Here is a 17,674-nt window from a genome sequence, read left to right on the forward strand (position 1 = left end):
TGTGTACCTACGCGCGAGTAAAACATCTGGCACAATTTGCGTTTGCAAAGCCTGCTCCAGCCGCGTCAAAACATTCAGCCAACCTTTGGACTGCAGAAATCAAGAGACAACCAAAATAAGATAAAGTTGCCAGCCGAATAAAACTTGATTTCTATTTAATTAAGATGAAGACCACCCGCGTACATCAAATACCTCATCAGCCGAACTCCAAGGCAGTAAGCCTAGTTCTTGCACTTGTTTCGCACCTTTGGCCCGTCGCTGCCAGATCACAGCCAAACTATCGGGAAGCGAAGCCTAACTTGGGCACTCGCTTGGCGACTTGGGCCCAAAGATGCCAGATCTCAACCGAACTACAAGGTAGTAAGCCTAACTCTGGCACATTTGTGGCGATTTTGGCCCGAATGTGCTAGGTGACAGCCGAACTGTCAAAAAGTGATGCCTAACTTTGGCATTAGTTTGGCGATTTTGGCCCGAAAATGCCAAAGCTCTGCCGAACTACAAGGTAGTAAGCCTAACTCTGGCTCACCTGTGGCGATTTTGGCCCGAATGTGCCTGGTGACAGCCGAACTGTCAAAAAGTGAAGCCTAACTTTGGCATTAGTTTGGCGATTTTGGCCCAAAAATGCCAAAGCTCTGCCGAACTACAAGGTAGTAAGCCTAACTCTGGCACATCTGTGGCGATTTTGGCCCGAATGTGCCAGGTGATAGCCGAACTATCAAAAAGTGAAGCCTAACTTTGGCATTAGTTTGGCGATTTTGGCCCAAAAATGCCAAAGGTCTGCCGAACTAACGGGCAGTAACCCTAAATTTGGCATTTGTTAGGCGATTTAGGCCCGAAGATGCCAGATAATAACCGAACTACCCGGGAGCGAAGCCTAAGTTTGGCACTTGTTTGGCGAATTAGGGCCAAGATACCCAGACTGTTGCCAAGGGAGGTCAGGTTTGGCACTACTTTGGCTTCTTCGGGCTTTTTAATGCCCTAAACTGCCAGACGCAAGCCAAGTTTTGGCCCAGAACTCGGTGCTGCCTGGGTGTCTTGCTTGTTTTTCTTTTTTGTTAACATCTGCAGACTGGGAGTTTGCCCCAAGCTGCGCAGCTGCATCCTGACTTAGGATACTTCAGTTGTTGTATACACTGATGGATTTACATGCACTATTAACTGGACATCTTCGTTAGTCGTACCCAACTATACAGCTGCTCCTCCGTTCAGACCCGGAAATAATGTTGCTTACAAACATTTTCATGATGTCCGTGATCTAGAAGTTGCAGTTGGTTATTGCCTAGCAATGTCTAATTCCTTATGTTTCCGCACTTCCCGTCAGCAAGAGATTGAGCAAACTGCCCTATTGAAAATTCCATCAAGCTACGTAATTTGGGACACTGACTGCCAGTCAGCAGCGTTGGTGAAACGTGATGGACCATCAGACGTCATCTGATGGTCCATCAGATGACGTCTTACTGCCACTGCCAAGGGAATTTCATCAACAAGTGCAGCATTTATATAAGAGTAAAGCTATACGCACTCATGAATATCGCCAAATGCCTCAATAAAACAAAATGTTCGAGAAAAAAAAAAGCAAGTAAAAGCAGATTTTTAAAATAATCGTAAAAAAAGTTGAATATCAAACATTTTTTACATAAAGTGTACCTACAGGTCACATTAAACATGCTATATATTTCTTATCATGACATTTCTTTTCTATTTGTCAAGTTCACGTTTGTGTACACGATGTTTCAGTCACTACAGATGAATTGGAGTAACGATTGATGAATCAACATGGGCTTTAATAATTAGTTCATAAAACATAAAGTTTATTTGAAGGCTTTTCTTTTACTAAAGGAGAGGGAACAAAAACGAATTTACTTGTGATGGAAGGCATAAAAACAGTGATTGGTGGCAGACAAAGAGAAAGACGTTGCATTTTGTGCAGCGGATTCGTGTCCTTGAGGCGCAGCCTTCGTGCTTGCAGAGCTGGGCAAACTTCTGTGTTGCGTGAGCTGGGCAGTGGTTTAGGCCATCATGGTGGACTGTGTTCACGGGCTTCGGTTTTGCATTGTGCACTTTCTTTGGAGGGTCGGCTGCTTGGTCGAGACTTGGGCGGCCACGTACGTTTCTTGGAGCTGCCCAGCTTCAAGAAACGTACGTGGCCGCCCAAGTTGCACAGAATCTGTGTCAGTTCAACACTGCTCTGGAAGCCGAGCACGTCCAGCACCTATCTAAGTTGGATGTGGTTCTCTTGCGCATCTTTGAGGTACTCTTAGCAGCTGTTCACAAGAGCAAATGAACCGAAGTTAGAGATCACCCGCAATGTTCATTTCTTTGTCCTAGAGCTGAGGGGGTACAAGGAGACCAGGAAGTCCATCTTGTCCACTCCTCCCATGAAGGCGTTGTACTCTTTTATCAACGCTGGGCATGTGATTTCCACGTGTTCTTTCATGAATTCTTCGCATCGCCTTACGGTCGTAGCCTTATCTACACCCACAAATGTTGAAGCAACGTTCACAATTCCATTTTCTTGCCATTTCACGATGGCTACATCGCCCTCTTTTGTAACTTTTGAGTCCAGGCTCCCTCGTCTTTCTCGCCTCAACTTTTTTCACTTTTAAGTGCACTACTCTGCAGCCCGGATAGTACCAACAACCCAGTTACCGACTGCCTTTAGTTCTCGCAGTAGTGGAACCGATGTAATGTAGTTGTCAAAGAAACACTTGAAGTTCCTGAACTTTGGCAAGTGTTACACTAGCCTCCTCACAATTGAGCCACCAAGCCCGAGGTGCTTGTGCTCGAGCGATGTCCCCGTTCCTTTTCCTTGGTAGAGCTCGAAGTCGTTTGCTAAACTGTCTGAGCTGTAGCGAACGAACAGTTTGACGCCTTCAGGGTTAGTCTTGTTTTGCTGAAATTGCTTGGCAGCGACTCTACTCGTGAAAGGGGTCATCTGTTCATTAACGCTGTTCTTCTCGGACGGAGAAAGTTCCAGACACCTCTGTCTGACAGCATTCAGCACTGGGCGCATTTTTCAGAAAATTATCAGGTGGAGCACGGGGCGAAGATGGCTGCCAGTACAAACGTATGTGGTGAAACTTCTGCGTCCCCATGACCATCATGATCAGGAAGAATGTTTTAATTTTCTCTGGATGGTTCCGAGATTTCTTACCTAGTTCTGGATTCTGTAAATGTTCGTGCACCGCGCAAACTCTTCGATGATGATGATTGGGGTTTAATTGCGCAAGAGCGACTACGGCCATATTGCGCCAAGAAAGTTAATTTAAGGAGCCTTGTATTTACATCTAACTTTACTTGTCTATATCAAGTGCAAAAGGCCAATTGCATGTAGGAAACTTAAAACGCGAGCAAATGGTACCAAAGGTCTATCACCAAGCAAAAAATAAGGATGAAATGGAAGGTAATTTCTGTAAAGTTCTGGAAAATATCTTCGACGTTGATGATCGAAAAATCTACAATTCAACAGGATGTGAAGGACAGTTAACACTTTCCCACACTTTTCACAGAGCTTTACATCTTCACCGCAGAGCAAGTGCAGGTGAGTCAATCGAGAATGACCAATTCTCAAGCGGCATAAAAGAACTTCCGAACGGCGGTCCTTATGGGAGGAACTCTCCACACTTCTAAGTTGGGCTTAATAATGTGAAGTTTGTTATCTAGCTGTGTGTCCCAATCCTGTTGCCATAACTTAATAATTGACTTGTTTAAGGCTGGCTTGAGGTCTTGGTGCGGCAGGCCAAAAGACGATTCCGTGTAATTTTTTGCAGAAAGTGCAAGATGGTCTGCATTCTCCTTACCGGGAATGCCCACATGACTGGGCACCCAGCAGAAGTTTATGAATTGTCTTAGATGGAAAGCTTTGTCTATCTGAAAACGAACCTGTTGCACAAGAGCGTTCTTGCTGTCTGCTAAAGATGAAATATCTAAGAGAACACTTTGGGAATCAACAAACAGAACTGCTTTGTTAATGTTTTTCTCTAGAATATATTCAATAGCCATCAGGATACCATACAGTTCAGCAGTAAAGATAGTTGCTAGAGGGTTGAGTTGCCTCACTTCACTGAAAGCGAGAGAATAAACTGCACAGCCTACGCAATTCAATGTTTTCGAGCCATCAGTTTAAAAGTGGAGATAGTCACTATATTTCTGCTCTAGCTGTGCGAACTCCCGCAAGAGAACAAGACGAGGAACAACCTTTTTGCTGTACTTCGAAAGTGACCAATCACAAGAGAGTGGCACCATATCCCAAGGAGCAACCCTATAGGCCTGTCTCAACAAAGGAGGCTCATCAAAACAAAGGTGCAGCGACCTTGCCATGCTCTCAGCCCGAAGGCTCAAGGGCCGAACAATACTGGGCTTATTCTCAAAAAGGCGCAATGATGCAGAGGTCTGCAGAGCAGAGAATGCAGGGTGGTGTGGATAACAATAAACTTTGTAGTCATAGCAGAGACTAAGATATTTTCTGCGTCGCTCAAGGGACATCTGATGTGTTTCAGAATACAGACTCGGCACGGGCGACGTGCGAAAAGCACCCGTGGCCAGACGCAGGCCAAGGTGATGGATTGGGTCCAACATCCTCAAAGCAGATGGTCGTGCCGACGCATATACCGGTGCACCATAATCCAACCGGGACCGCACTAGAGAGTTATAAATTCGCAGCAGACATCGTCTGTCAGACCCCCAAGTTGTGTGCGACAGCACTTTAAGAATATTGGAAGATCGTAGGCATTTTCGTTTTAGTTCTTTCAAATGGGGTACGAATGTGAGCTTCTTGTCGAACATCACGCCTAGAAACTTGTGCGCCATCCTTAACAGTAATGGTAACGTTATTCAGATGCAAGGTAGGATCCGGTGACAACCCTCGACGCAGCGAAAAAAGAACACATACGGTTTTGTCGGGGGAGAAGCGAAACCCATTTTCGGCTGCCCACTTGCTCATCCTGTTGATTGTCAGTTGCAGTTGACGTTCACAACTATGCAGATTGCAAGAAGAAACTGAAATTTGCACATCATCCACATACAATGAATAAGATACTGTCGGTGGTATCACCTGAGCCAGGCTATTGATTTTAACTGCAAAAAGTGTGACACTAAGCACCCCTCCCTGAGGGACACCACTTTCTTGAGAAAACACATCTGATAAGGTGGAGCCCAGACAGACTTGGAAAGTACGTCCCATTAAGAAGCTTTGTATGCATCGCAACATGCGACCCCGAACACCGTAAGGATACAGATCCCGCAGGATCCCATAGCGCCACGTTGTATCGTACGCCTTTTGCAGATCAAAAAACACAGAGAGACAGACCTGGCGGTGTACAAACGCCTCGCGAATAGAGGTTTCAAGGCGGACTAAGTGGTCCAGGGTGGAACGTCCAGCTCTAAAACCACACTGATTAATGTCAAGCACATTCTCACTCTCCAAGAAATGAATGAGACATCGGTTAATCATTCTTTCGTAGGTTTTTCCCAAGCAACTTGTGAGAGCAATGGGTCGGTAGCTAGTTGGTTGAGAAGCATCTTTGCCAGGCTTCAGAAAAGCGATTACATGAGCTCTTTTCCATACCTCGGGGAATGCAGAGCGATGCCACAATGAGTTATAAAAGGTCAACAAACTGCCTAGAGAATCAGGTGACAGGTGCCTTAACATCTCATGATGAACATTATCTGGTCCAGGAGCAGACTGTTTCTTTACACTAAGAGCCACTTTGAGCTCAGAGAGTGTAAAAGGCCTGTTGTACGGAGCGTCACGAGCACCAGACAAAATGATTGGTTGTGTCTCTGCTGTCGAACTGAACTTTTTAAAGGCTTCACTGCAGTTGCGTAAACTAGAAACATCCTGAAAATGTTTCCCAAGAACATTCGCTTGATCTTTCAGAGATGTTGAAGATGATGCAGGGAAGAGAGGAGTTTTGAAAGGTAAGTAGTCGCCCCTAACCTTTCAAAGCCGATCCCACGCTTCTTTTGTAGATACAAAACTACTCAAGGACGTCAAATACTTTCTCCAGGAGCTTCCCTTCGCCTGGCGTCTTGTCCAGCGAGCTTTAGCTCTCGTTTTCTTAAACTCAAGTAAGTTGCTAGAAGTTGGATATCTACGAAAGATGCACCAAGCTTTGTTCTGCGACTTTCGTTTTCTTTTACAGTCATCATTCCACCATGGCTTGCATCTCTTAGGAAGACGACCAGACGTTTGAGGGATACTCCGTGTGGCAGCATGTGTTATAACCTCTGTGACATACAGCGTTGCTTCATCTGGATTCATGTTTGAGATTATAGAAGAATCAATCAGTGCCTCTAATTGAAAAATGAACCAATCTGCCTTATCTAGTTTCCATCGGGGCATTCGTGTTAACAGAGTCGGAAGAGAGACAGTACTCTCTAAAACAATCGGGAAGTGATCGGTCCCAAAGGGATTATTGAAAACCTTCCATGAAAAGCATTTAAGTAATGAAGGTGAAGTAATAGAAAGGTCAATAGATGTAAATGAGTTGTGAGCAGAACTAAAAAAAGTAGGCTCTCTCCCGTTAAAAATACACAAGTTAGATGATAATAAAAACCGCTCAATTACTCGGCCTCGAGAATCGAGGCGAGTACTGCCCCACATGGGGTGATGGGCATTAAAATCTCCTAAAATTAAGAAGGGTTGATGAAGCTGTCCTACAAGACCCTGAAGTTCGTGAAGTTGCAATGGAACGTTTGGTGGCAAATAAATGGACACAATTGTAATGAGGCTGTCTAAAAGAAGGCGTACCGCTACAGCTTCGAGCGGTGTGCAGAGAGGGACCTCCGAGCAGGCAACCCCGCTCTGCACGACCACTGCTACGCCACCAGAACTGGAACTCAGACGATCTTTGCGGAACACTTGATGACGTCGTAAAATCTGTGTATGATGTGTTTGAAGATGAGTTTCTTGTAAAGAGAGGGCAATAGGCCGAAGATCATCCATAAAATAGTTAACGTCATCAATATTGGGTAAAAGACCACGACTGTTCCACTGCATAAAATGCAAATTCTTCATTTATCTAAAAAGGTGAAGTGTAAAATTAAAAAGAGAGAGGCAATGAAGAAATCGAGAGTATGAAATTAATGGTTATTTGGGAGGGACCACTGGTTTTTTCCCTTTAGACTTCAAAGTCTGCCACTCCATGTCACCCTCGTCGGATGCAAGAGTGGGTGACTCAGCGGTATCATTCATCGCCTCTATTTCTGGAGGCGAGCCTTTACCTGAAGGTTTTGGCTGGCTGGTTGCACGGGGTGGCTTGCCCCGGCCACGACCAGCCGAAGAGGCACCGGAGGTGCTGGGCAGAGTGTCTTTCAACTCTGCCTCCTCCGGCCCCTTGGGTACTGGGGGAGCGGCACGAGGGTTGTGCCGCTCTTTCGAAGAGGAGGTCCTCTCTGAAGAGGTCGGGCGGGAGTTTCGCCCCCTCTCCCCGGCAGAGGACCGCGATGTGCGGACAGGTGCGGCATTTGCCGGCCTGTCTAGAACCAGCGAAGCAGCATGTGCACTCCCTCCATGAAGAGGGGGACACTGCTGCCCTAGCTGGGGGGTTGGGGCCCTGAGGGCTGCCTCCAGAACCTCAGGTGAGACCTGGGTAGCCCTCGACTCCGAGCGTGGCACAAGACCCCTCCGTGCCACGTCGGCGTATGATCCCTTCGACATGAAGGAGTACCTTTTCTTTGCTTCGCTATAGCTGATATTTTCTTTGGCTTTAATGGCAATGATTTCCTTTTCTTGCTTCCAAATGGGACAGCCACGATAGTAGGTAGGGTGTGGTCCATCGCAATTAACGCAGTGGGCCACATTCTCGCAATTGTCAGAGATGTGATCCTGACTGCCACACTTTGCACAAGTCTCCTTCCCTCGACAGCTGCGTGTTCCGTGACCAAAACGCTGGCAGCGGAAACACCGCTGGGGGTTGGGGACAAAAGGGCGGATGTGGCAGTTCAGGTATCCAGGCTTGATTGTTTGTGGTAGTGTATGCCTCTCAAATGTAAGGATGACGTGTTTTGAGGGAATTTCTACACCATCTTTTTTTAACATAATCCGTTTTACTGCGACAACGCCGGCACCTTGGAGTCTCTCGAGGAGTTCTTCCTCACTAGTGTGAAGGAAGTCGTCCTCAGAGAGGACTCCACGGATGGTGTTCAGTGTGCGGTGAGGGCTCACCGACACTTTCACATCAAGTATGGGGTTCAGCTTGAGAAGCGCTTCACTTTCTTTTTGTTATTTATCTCAACTAGGAGGTCTCATGAGTGGAGTTTTTTAGCCTTGTAGGAAAACCCTACAAGGTGTTCAAGTACTTTGGCTACTACAAATGGTGAAAGCTTTGACACAGGTTTCTGTTCATCGAGGGAATGAACAACGAAAACTTTTTGTGAAGTTTTCTACCTCTGGTTCTTTTTCAATAGTCTTGTGTTCAGGGCAGCGCCTTTTAACGGCTTGCCCCGAACGGGGTTTGGAAGAGAGGGGCGCCATAAGAGGGCAAGGAGTGTTCGGAATCTGTGGCGCGCCGCCCACCACGGAGCCCAACGAGGGAATAGGTAACACCCCATAACAAATATGGCTTTGCTGGAAGCATTACTCTATTAGCGCTACCCAGAAACTATAACCAAGTGTGGATCTGGACGAGAGTATCTGTCACCACCCAAGGTTAGCCCTTGCCGCCAAAGGAGTTGAAAAAGGAAAGAAGGGAAATGAGAAGAGTGAAAAGAAGAAGACAAGGGTGAAAGAGAGGAGGGGATAGTAGAAGTGCCGACTAGGCTGAATCATCCTGGTCGGGCCAAGCCAGGACTCCCGTCTACGGGAAGCGGGGGCCGAAGTGGTGTATTGCCTCGCCCGGGGGGCCCCGAAGGGTCCAAACCTACCCCGGGCTCGGCTCAACCACCAGGATGCCATTTTCCCCGGACACGGGAAAGCCACGCACAGCCAGACGTGGGCAGGCGAACCCGCATGGCTCGGGGTCCGTGGAGACGCCACTCTCCAAACACCTGCTTTCACAGGTGCCCCCTGCGGGGAAAACTCTTCGAACATTGAGTCCCAAAAATATCTTCGAAAGTACCACCATGGCTCGGCTACCTCCTCACGGCAGCGATTTCCAGCCGGGGGCTGGAAATCGCTGCTTGTCCAAACAATTATATGTGTTTGGAGATTTGTGTTTGTCCTTTGTCGCTCTTATTACCCTTCTCCAGGGATTATTTTCGTTATTCTTGTCCAGCTCGCTTGAAATTTTGCATTTAATTGCATTATATACATATCCTTAAAATGCAAGTCATTTACCCATGTTGGTGTCACGCTTGGAGGCAGCTGATAAAACATATTTGGTCTACTGTCGTCTAGCCTCTGGTGAGCTCAGTTGGTAGAGCGCTCCACTGGAAATGGAGCGGTCCCGGGATCGATACCGGGCCAGGCAGGTTTTTTTTGGTCGCGCACCAGTCACCTAGCTGCGTTTGGAAATTTGTGTTTGTCCTTTGTCTCTCGTGTTCCCCTTCTTCACGGATTATTTTCGTTGTCTCAACAGTCGGCGCCTTTCGATTGCGCGCTTCCACCACTTCATCGTTTTCCTCTAAAGCAGGAGCCGGCTATTGCAGCCCCGAAGGTCCTGCCTCGTTATCCAGAGGGTAAACCTAAATGACGAAATGTATTCTCTTTAACTTAGCTAAGCCGTTAATGACGTCATCCAAATATTTAAAGCGCCGGTACTCACAGATCGGTAAGGCTGAGGCTCTCCGTCCTCATCATCAGAAAGGCCAACATCAGATACATTTTCACCGGCAATTTGCGTTGGGAACGTCTGTGCTGTGGCATTGCCGTTCCTCGTGCGATTTCTCGCATGATTTCGGATGTCTGAATTGGAAGGAAACAACTCATTGTCACTAGAATATATAAATTTCCAATGAACAGCTCCTTGCGAAAATGCTAACGGCGCTATACACTAATGTTTATGTCGAAGCACATTTTTGCACAATGTGGCCACAGGGGCACGCTGTACACACATCTGTACGCGAAATGCACTAATCAGTTAGAGAAGCAATTACAGCATCCTAACCTTTAAAATTATTGTGTTACGTTTATTAGCACCTTAGTAATGCATAGGCACGCAGCAAGTCTTGTCAGAAAACATCCAATTAAGCAGAGATTTGTTTTTCGGAGCCACTCACCCTTGTAATGGAGTCGTCCATCTTGCAACAATGCTTTTCGTTGTAGTTCAAAGCAGCAACGTCAGATGGCGCCACCAACCCGCTTTATAAGGTGTACACGATCGTGTATATTGTGTCTCCAACGATGATACAAGCCCAGAGTTGAAGAGGAAATAAATTCGCAAAGTCGCGTACACAAATGTTTATGCCATGTCGGAAGGGGGTATTCAACTCATTATGTCCCAGAAACTCTTAGAATCTTATTTACGTCGCTACAATGTAGCCCATCTTACGATTGGCTGCCTTGGAAATCTTTTGAAGTCCTGCGCCATGCTCACTCTCAAGCGCAAACCCCCACACATATCTAATCTAAAATGTCGGAAATATGTTACTCCTTTCGTACTTCTTACTTCTGGAATGTGCCACCCGATTCATCAGTTTCTCGATCGAATCACATTCTTCCTAAATGAATTAGATATTTCTCTGTATTATTTTCTTGTCATTTTTAAGAAAGATGAGGTATTAATATATGTGTTTTATCCGCTAAACTATTCATGCAAAACATTCTTTTCGTTGCTTCTGTCAACAGACATGCAATAAAAAGCGAGTTCATTCTCCTGCCTTTAATAAACACTATTACCATTTTGTGTCGACAGACTTTCGAGACAGTGATCTTGTGTTTTTTATTACAAAAATGCGTATCAAATTGTATTAGCGGTTAAAATGAAGTAATCCAGTGACATGTTGACTGCGGTGGGGATGCGCTTTGTAAAATACATTTGCTGGGCGGACTCTAAAAGTAATTTGGGCTAAAGTGTTCCTGTTAATAAAGTTTATTGAAAAAAGCATGCATAAGTTTCTACAAAAAAAGCGCGGATTGTGATTGAATATAATTATAAAGTTCACAAATATTTTATTTACAGTGTGCATCAGGCTTATAAGAACCGTTTAATTTAAACATATATGAACGACGTCAATAAAGTCTTTTTTAATACTTACTTGTCTCACATCTAGGATGATAAGATCGCCTTGGAGAAGGCTGTAGATAGCTTCCAGTAAATAGCGCAAAAGCTGTCGCGATGCAGAACAATGTTGATGCTGGGGCGGTGGCTGTAGACTTCGCTCTAAGTACAGTCCAGGACTGAGGTGTGATTCGGAAATAATTTAATTTCTTACTTCTTGTATGTTTGAACACAAACGGGACAGCAGCTGTTAAGCTATATTTTTTATTGCCCCTTCATTCAACTGCAGGCCCCTGCAGATTCAAATTACCACACGTTATATCAAATTTCGCGAATCACTCATCTATAACAATGGGGACCTTGATTCACGGACAGGTGCCCTATATTATTGTCACTGATCTAATTATGACGTGTTCTGTAAACATAAAGTTTAGGCGTGAATACATATATTTATTTTTTTTTGCTAAAGACGAGGATGTTTAGATCTTCTACTTTTAGTCAATCTAGTGACGAAGAACTGCACGATCATATGTTGACGTTTTTTTATTTCGCCAAACTTAGAGAAAGCGCTTCAAGTGGCGCGTTTTGAATGTTTGCTGATAATTAAGAAAAATATGGTTCTGGCTTTGAATATCTAATTTCCAGTTTTGGGGCATTCCAGATCATGGAGAAAATTATATGTCCCAATGCTGACAAATCATCTCAAAATTGAAATTACCATTAAAACTCAAAGGGCGATTTTTTCACATATAGCCGTCTAACGAGAATCGCAATATAAAAGCATTTTTTAATCATTCGCTTCTAGCTCGCAGAAATGGTCGAATGATATTTACCGAGCTTGATGACTACTGATAATATAGTTCGTTAAACGGAAACTGAACCTATATTTAAGCTCATAAAACAAAGCTTCGGCGATAGGTTCAATTCTGCAAAACCCAAAACCATCACTCATACAGCTATATCTCTAACGGGTCGCCGTATTTTTTGGAAAAGAAGTGCATCATTAAACACGGCCGACGAGGTGTGTGACTTCACAATTTGCATTTAAAGCTTTGGAATTCTTAAGGCGATTGATCAACTGAAGGTGTCCTCAAGCTCCATAGAAAAAATGAATGACTCTACGTAATAATAAACACTACGCATATTTCTTCCGCTTTCCTCTGCGAAATAATATCATTGGCCGAAACCAATACCACCTAGAACACAAGGCCTGCGCGTTTTCTCTTCTAAACGTCATCACGAGTAGATCCCCTCAGCGACCCCTAGGTAGCCCGGATGAGCACCATCGTCTGCTCCATCGCCTGCTGCATCGGCTGCTTCAGTGGTCGTGCTCAGAACGAGGTTACATTGGTATGATCGGCAATCTTGATGGTGTCGCATGCACGATGCAAGTGAACTATGGCAGCTCGTTATTAGCTCGCGCTAAGCAGTCGCGCACGCAGCTGTGGCCGCTAGTAAATGCGGCGTAGTTCCTCTGGAAACCCACGGGAACGGCGGCGAACGCCTCAAGAGGACTCAGAGTCTACGTAAGGAGACGCTTTGCGAGCCCCGTTTTGTCACCCGAACAGCTGAAGCAATTCATTACGGTCAGTTCGCTTGCGAAGCGGAATACACGGATCGGACAATCAAATAACAACGCGCGCATAAAGAAAGATAAAGCAGTCTATTTAGCGGTCTGAAACGCCGTTCGAGGGATCACACGAGTTTGGAGCGCATATGGGAAGCGGAAGAAAGGCATTCAGCTGTGCGAACTACGTCATAAGAGGTTACTGTTGATGCGTTACAGACTGCATTGTCACAGTTTCTTACCTAAATAGGTGATCATTAAAACGTGGGCAAACAACATGTTAAGATTACCAGAGCAGGCGAACCAGCCGCTGGAGCATAACAAAAGCAAAAAAAAAGTAAGGAGAAAATGACCGGGCACACACTTTCCAAACTTTGCAGGAAAGATGGAGTCTTCTTCTCAGGCAAAAATAAGGAGAAATGGGGAACAGGTAGCAAAGAACGGCGACGATCATTGCAACAAAACGTTAGCAGACGATAGAAAGTTACAAACCACCCAGCAAAGAAACTCCTTCAACGACGACGATCATTGCTGCGCTTAGGGGAAAAAAAGAAGAAAGCAGCAGCATAGAAAAAACAGCTTCACTTTTTTTAATGGTTTGTTTTAGCTTAATTTTGATGTTGCCGCAACTTAATTACTCACGTTTGTTCGGTTTTCGAGAAGCGGAAGAAGGATTTTCTAACACACCGCAAAAACTTGTTTTTGGAGTGGTATAGGCAGGAGTCCCAGTCTTGTACAAGTTACTAAAAAAAAGTAATCGATTACAATTACTATTACTCTTGGCTAAAAAGTATTCGATTAGATTACTTGATTACTCGACGGCAAAAGTAATTGGACATTACTTCAAAAAGTAATTGTTACTTTTCCGATTACTTTATTGTGTGAAGACACATCTTTAGCGCTCATAACAATGAACTACTTCCAGCCTATATTTCGCATTTGCACAAGTATTGAAGAAGAAAAACTGGCTCCCTCTTCGTGGTCATTGCACCTTCACAATGCGGACACAAGCATAGAATTTGTTTGAAGACGTTTAATGATTTGGACGTTCGCCAGTGTGTGTGTGTGTGTGCGTGGGGGGAGGGGAGGGGGTTCTAGATCTTGTTAAGCTTGAGCAAGGGTTGTCGCTCAAAGTTTGCGTCGCTCATTTTATTATTCACATGTGGATGAGCTCGCATGTTATACAAAAGTGCAGCAGCTAAAGGATTTGAAAGGGATCATGTGTAGTATTCATTAGCGGAAGAGATCGCCCCGACCACTTCTCAACTCGAAACATTGCTTGTCACAAAGAACATGTAGGGGAGTTCGGGAAATATTTCAGCTGCCTTTGTTATATTTTGCATCCGCTTTAGGCGTTCTTCGGTTCTGGTTCTCTTACGGGCTGCGTGTAGGTACCCTAAGCAGTATTTTTTTTTCTATTTCTGTGTGTGTGTGCGTGAGGGGGCTAGTTTGAACGAAGGACTTACAAAGCTATATTCTGCTTCCTCAAACTTCGCCCTGAATGGCCTTTGTCACGCACTGGGGCTTCCCTGGGGCTTCCCACTCCCAGTCGCAGTTCGAAAAAAAACAAAAAAACGGGCATTCCACAGAAACTGTACATAGAAAGAGATTGACCTCCTTTCCTACAGCTTCGCAAAAATCTTTCTTTTTTCCGTTCGAAAAAAAAAAAATTATTTTTGCCATTTCATAAAAATAAAACGTGTGCCGGGGGGGGGGGGGGGGGGGGGGTCCCGTGGACAAATAGTAACGGTTACAAGTAATTTTATTACTTCAAAAAGTAATCATATTACTCTTGTGATTACTGCCTAATAAAAGTAATCAACTGATTACAAAATTACTCCAAAAAGTAATCTTTTACAAGTAATTTGATTACTTGTAATGCGTACGGTACAAGTCTGGGCAGGACATAACATGCCTGCCATCTCCGTTTATGCGCTGGTGTATGCCCGAAGGCGTCCGGTTGATCAACAAACGATGAGCCATAGCATACGTTCCGGCGTAGACAAATAAAATTCGAATGTAAATGTATAACTAGGTGGCACATTTTGATCTATTTGATAAATACTAAAAAGCTACGTATCAAGATTTCGTATTAGGAACTCTATCGAAGGTGAAAATAGGAGGTTATCGCAGACGACAGTAAGAGAAAACAACAACCAAGTTGCAGACTGCCCTCAAAACGTCCGGGCATAGCGTAGCAGACGGACTCGCGGTAGTAAGCGCCGAAGTGAAGAAAAGAGAGAAAAACTAGGTCCAAACAAGGCAAAATCAAATGCGCGGTGGTCCGAACGTTAAGTAAAAAAAAAAAAAAAAAAAAAAAAAAAAAAAAAAAAAAAAAAACCATACACACACAAAAAAAAAGAAACAAAAAAAACACATAAAAGCAGGAGCAACAAAGACCGCGACGTCGTAGCTCCTCCTCAAAAATAAAAATAAAGTAGACTGAAAAATGGAAAGAGTTGCTGACGGCGGTTCAAAGGGTGCCGACTTTTATCGTAGAAGGCGACGAAGACGTTAGTCGTCCGGGCGTTAACAATCGGAATTTGTTTACCGTATATTGTCACGGGTGGTGACCAAAAACAATAGGTAAACAGGAAGAAATGAACGTTTAATGTGGCGAACTTGTGCCAAAAATAAAAGAGTACAAAAGATAATAACAGAGCGTCGCGGGCGTCGAAGTCGGCGAAACCGCAGGACCGAGCGCTGGGGCGACGCTGAGTCGACAAGGTCGCGGGCGGCCTCTTATCTTGAGTGAGTCACAATCTCGTAGATTCGGCGAAGAAGCTTCGAGCGTAGCGCGCTCGGGCGAGAATGAACAAGCACTTTCTAGAACAACAAAAGCAGGCATAAACAATAGACGTTATGTCCGCAGAAAGAATAAACGAGAACTTTCTACGAGTCCTTGACCCTGCGCGCGGCAATATAACGTTACCGAAATCACCATTTTTCTGCACCACGACGCTCTCTTCGTTTCTTTTTTCTTCTGGACGCTTAAGAAGTCTGCTTTTCTTGTAACTCCGCTTTTATTAATTTCAGTATTACCGTCATATTTGTATGTGCACAATCGACTTCTTCCAGAGTATACTGACATCACAGTAACGTACAGAGCGCGACACTGTTAGCGCGAACAAGCGATCGCCGGTTTTTCCAGTTTTTCTCTTTGAAACCAAGAATGGTCATCCAAAGTATTATTGCTACGGAAAGAGCTCATTTAGTTCTATAATGTAAGCGATAAAATTTCGTGCTCGCTAATACTATTTAGAAGTAAAATGGGAAAATGCGCCGATGTCGTGTTCGCGCCAACAGTGTCGCGATGTGTACATTGTTCAAAATTGCTCTTGCTTGTTCATCCTATTCGACAAAACGGTTATAAGCAAGACATTCATGAGAAATGGGAACTGGAACAACGAAACAAGTTGATTGATAGGAACGGTAAAGTTGAAACGTAGCTACGCTCTAAAATTTTTGTACATTGCCTGTTTTTTCAAAAGACAATGCGAAGGTACGTTCGTGTTTTTTTTCGCCTACATAATTTGTGACAGAGTGTTGTCTTCAAGAGAGCCCCGATATTGCAACCTGAAAGCTCTAACCTCCTTCCCGCGCGAAGAAAATGTCCTTCACTTATAAGGTGGCACCCCTTTTTTGACATTCAAAGCAGCAAATACCCGTGCCAATTTTTTTCATTGGTCACCTGGCACGGAAATAGGCAAAACTAATGCGTTGCGGAGAATTCGTCTGCCAGTGGAGGCTCCGGGCTAGTCAGGGGCTCTGCGATCACTTTTCGCCCGCGAACCGCCGGGAGTCCCTACTTTCGTCAAGCTTCGGGCTATTTGCCGCTTGGGGCGGGTCGGGGATCTTCTAACGAAACGTCATACGCAGGCATTGCCTCCTAGGTGGTATTGCTTAAACTCTCCGAATTTACATATGACTGGAAATTTCCTAGCGTCATACCCGTTGATAAAACAGGCCACCGTCAAACTAATCAGAAACTATATTCCTATATCGCTCACCGGCGTGTTATCTAAACTCATTGAAAATAAACTCTTTTTGAGCCTAACACAATTTCTAGAGTCTCATTGCCTTCATTTTAAGCATCAGCGCGGGTTTCGTAAATCATACTTATGTGAATCTCAGCTAAGAGCATTTCTAACAGACGTTTGCTAAAATTTTGATTCCAATGTTTAAATTGACGACATATTTATTGATTCCTTCAAAGCATTTAGAAGATTCCTCCTCAAGGAAAAGAAAAAGAAGGCCGGCCCAAGCGGACGCTATTTCTATCGGTTCCGTTCGGTACGGTGTTTTCCACCGGCTCCCGTGGCCCTAGGTCTCCACTGGCGGCGGTCACCGACAGAATGGCCTTCCCTTAAGTGTTTTACAGCTCATCGGTACCGATTTCGTGTTGGTGAGTGGAAGTTCGATAAATTTTCGAATATTTTTTTTTTTTTTGTGACAGTTACATTAACCCTAGCAGAAGCTCGGCGCGCCGCCAGCCGGGTCTATCCCGGTAGTGCTCGTCCTGCTTGGCCTGACGATGATGAGCCCACCCGTTAGACCGTGGGCTCCACAAGACCAACTTCGGCGAGGCAGGAAATTCAGAGCCGCAGATTTTCGGTAAGAGGGTACGATCCGGTGGCGATAGAGTATAGCTTTATAGACCCTGCGCGGCTGCACAACCGCCCCGAAGAGGGAACAAGGATACGCGCTGCTAGAGCCGACCCGGATGACCCAAGTTGGGTAACAAAACTACGGTTCCGAGAACGGAAGTTCCGACAGCAGGACCGGACATCTCCAACACCACTCGTACAAGTAAGGAAGGCTAATGCCGACATTCCAAAATTCTCTAAGCTCCCAAGCTTGCGCCGTTATCGCTCGAAAGTGTTAGTCAAGCCCAGACGGACATTTGAGCTCCGCAGCATCGAAAGCCAGATAGGCGAAGCGATGTTAGGGCCGGTAGCGACGGAGCTACCGCGGGATTACAAGATTCAACTGTTTGCCACACAGAATA

Source organism: Ixodes scapularis, unplaced genomic scaffold (assembly GCF_016920785.2).
Source record: "Ixodes scapularis isolate PalLabHiFi unplaced genomic scaffold, ASM1692078v2 PGA_scaffold12__126_contigs__length_90152505, whole genome shotgun sequence".
Taxonomy (NCBI): domain Eukaryota; kingdom Metazoa; phylum Arthropoda; class Arachnida; order Ixodida; family Ixodidae; genus Ixodes; species Ixodes scapularis.